We start from the raw sequence: 3545 nt of genomic DNA, 5'->3' as shown, positions 1-3545 counted from the left end.
TCGAAAACCCACGTTGAGATATCGTCCGCCTTTCAACGTCCGCAAAAGCGATAATTTATTAACGTTGTTCAACATTACGTGCGGCATTTTCCATTGTACCTTCAATAGGGTGATCTTAAGTTCGTCCGAATCGTGCGCCTACGCAATTGCTATTGTTACGCGCACGTATCAGAATAAGTTCATGTCGCACGTTTATCACTATACGTTTGTAATCCTCGCAAAATCCGAGGAGCGTATTAAGCGGTACGCAGAAGTTGAAATCTTCAGGTGACGGGACGTTCAATATATTGCTCCAATTCCACGAGTTGACCCATCCTGCGTTTTGCAACGTTTTACCTTTATCAGCAGTCAGTGATACGTAATTCTTGATTGTGCTAGTAACCGACGTTTCTATCGATTTCTGTCGATTTCAACACCGTCCAACTCGTATCGAATCTCATCGATCATGAACGCTACGCAGTTATTCGATAGTCTTGATTGGGGGTCGGAACCATCCTCCTTCTTCTTCTTCTTCACCGAAAATTTTCCCTCGACGTAGAGAAAACTTTCGCACGATAACGTGTACAGATCCTGATGTTGTATAGGTATTCGTATTTCGTCGCTGTGTCCGAATGTTGTATTAACGTATGGATTGTAGGTGTGAGTATCGATTTTAACGATACGATCATCAAAGATCGGCTTACCCCCGATATTCAGGATATCGTGGCTCATTTCTTACGACGAATCCTAGGGATCGTAAAAAAGCAACATTCGCAGCGTTCAATATCCCCGTTCTTCTTTGTTTTTTTTCGTCGTATCGTTTGAACGATGATGGTAACGTCGACGTTTGCGATGTGATCTTTCCGTCGTACGACTCGTTCAGGATGAGCATCTTCCGTTTGCGAGCATAATTTTTTTTATCGTCTACGTCGTATGTGAAGTCGAACCGATATCTCTTCTCCACGAAAGTTGATCAACTATCCGTTCTGAGCAACTATACGTATCGTTATATCAGTAACATTTCGCGCGATGACCGGAAGGTAAATGATGTTTGTTGGAGTATCAGACAGTTTATATCCAGGTGGAACGTTTGTCGCGAATTTGTGTATCGTATGTGTTGATTTATCCTTGTTGTACGCACCTGAAGTAATGTTGCATTCTACACGAATTACACTTACGTTCATGATATTTACAGGTTCGTCAGACGAATATGTTTTGTTCGGTTGTATCACGCGAGATGATGAATTGCCCAATATCGAACCGATATTATTCGGTTTGATAAAATCTACTTGGTAGACACACTTGATCTCGCTTCTCATGGTGTTCTCGTTGGCACGAAGAAGCAACACCTCATCCTTATGAACGTCGTCATTGTAGTCATCGAATATGTAATCGTCGTTATTATCGTTATTGTTGCTGCTTCGTATGTGAAGAATAAGCAGCTTTCAAATACTCAGCTATGGCACTAAATTCGTACGATCCTTCGGGAATCGAGATCGTCTTATCAGTATCAAAGTAGAATTTATTATTCGCTGAGGTAATATTTGGTATCGTGTTGTACGTTTCAAAATTCGTAAGACCCAATTCATACTCGCCGTCACTTAAATTCAACGCGGGGAAGTAACTCGTCGCGAGAACACTGTTCGTTCCAGTCAACGTGAGAGTCAACGACATGATTGAATCGAAGGCAAACGACCAACTGAGGCGATTCAAATTGTAGTTTTCCTAAAGAAATCGTAGGCACAATTGACCGCAAATGTTCTGATCAAACGTTTGATAAGAGCGACGATTATACGTTACCCCCGAGATATCGTTTGAGTTCCTTTGACGGCCTAAGATTACCGAAACCGTCGAAGTAGACAGCGTCATTTCCTTTCTTCGCGTAGGCGACCCAATGTGTGTCCTCATTTTCCGAATTATCGAGATTTACGATACCGCTTTCATTACGACCCGGTTTCGTCGGTAACGCATCATGCATAAACACGCCTCTGAAGAATGGTAAACGCAAACGGTGCGCCGCACGACTAAATTGCACGTTCGTCGTGATACCGGAGAACGGTATTTTCAGAGTCTCTAACGTTTCCTTTCTCGATGTTTTTTTTTTTACTTCTTTTCATTCTTTTCTTCACACCACCACCACTACGTTTGTAGGGCGTTAGATATAGTCCGCGACCCTCCACCTGACGTCGAGCGGCTTTACGATCGCTTACAGCTCTCGCTACGCTTGCCGCTCCACCGATCAAAGATCCGAGCGCATCTAACATTGGTAAAATTGGTAGGAAACCTCCACGTTTCGTTACTTCCACCGGAAGTATCTTCTTCCTTTTCGTCTTTCTTCTTCTTTTCATACCCATCCCTAATTTCGTTTTTGCTTTCATGGCTTGCCCATACAGTGGCCGCGGCAGCTTTCTCACCAAACGTCGAATCGCTCGCTGTTATACGTTCGCATGCTCTTTCGGCGAGAACTCGATCGGCAATATGTCGATCGGCGAGATCGTTGCTTCGCGAATAGGCGATATCGTGTTCGCGACACGTCGCGCCTAATCGATTATACACCTCGATCGCCGCGCGCTAATCTTTTCGCGAGACGAGTACCGGATCCACAAAATTGATATCCAGGTATATGTACTTCAAACGGAAGCGCGTTTATTGTCTTGTTAAGTAAACCTGTACCATAAGCAGAAATCATTCCCCGCGCTATCTTATCGTATTCGTCGCAATTCTTGATAAGTGGCGGCGGACCGTCTATGTGCGTTCGTTGCCACGAACGATTGTAATGCTTCAGACACGGACGATAACTGACGTTGCACTTCAGGATCCGCTTTTAAATGTTTGGATAATCGTTCCCACAGTGACTCTATGAAATTCTCAAATTCGCATAGAAGAACGATCTTCGGTATGTATCGCAATTGTCCAGCGGTAAGATCGAGAATTCCACGTTTGTCTGTTAGTAAGAGAAACATTTTTTTCGAGATACGTTTGAGCTGTTCTTATATTTTCGAGTAAACTGTGCGAGATCCTCTGCTCAGGGGTATAAATAGCGCGAAAATTCGCTCGCGTTATATCGAAGTCCGCGCACGCGCGTTACACGTAAATACGATTCGTACAACAATCGCGATCGATAGTAATATCGAATCTCGACCGCAAGACGCGACTGATGTCTGGCGAAACGGTTGGAGAGATTCGTAGACACGGTCCTTTACTGCCGAACACGATTCGTTGCATCATCTGTGGACCTTCCAATTGTGGTAAAACGAACACTTCGATAAACATGATAGAAAGCCCATATGGCGTACGTTTCGAAAACATGTATGTATATTCGAAATCCTTGTTTCAGCTGAAGTATCGTTGTAACGATGCACCCCAGAAAGCATCGTTTCCCGACGACCACCAGTCGGATGCCGTCGCACCCACCATCGGTGGGTTGCGATGACGAGGGCGCGGTGCGCCCGCATATTTTTAAACGAATCGAAACATAATTCACAGGTACCAGCGACAGCCCCGACTCGCGAAACATCGCGATATAATTCGCGGGTGACAGCCGCTCCGACGGAATCGACCGAACA

The sequence above is a fragment of the Mycetomoellerius zeteki genome, unplaced genomic scaffold, assembly GCF_001594055.1.
Source record: "Mycetomoellerius zeteki isolate Tzet28-1 unplaced genomic scaffold, Tzet1.0 scaffold24, whole genome shotgun sequence".
NCBI lineage: Eukaryota > Metazoa > Arthropoda > Insecta > Hymenoptera > Formicidae > Mycetomoellerius > Mycetomoellerius zeteki.
The sequence above is the reverse complement of the archived record's forward strand: the minus strand, read 5'-3'. Positions refer to the sequence as shown.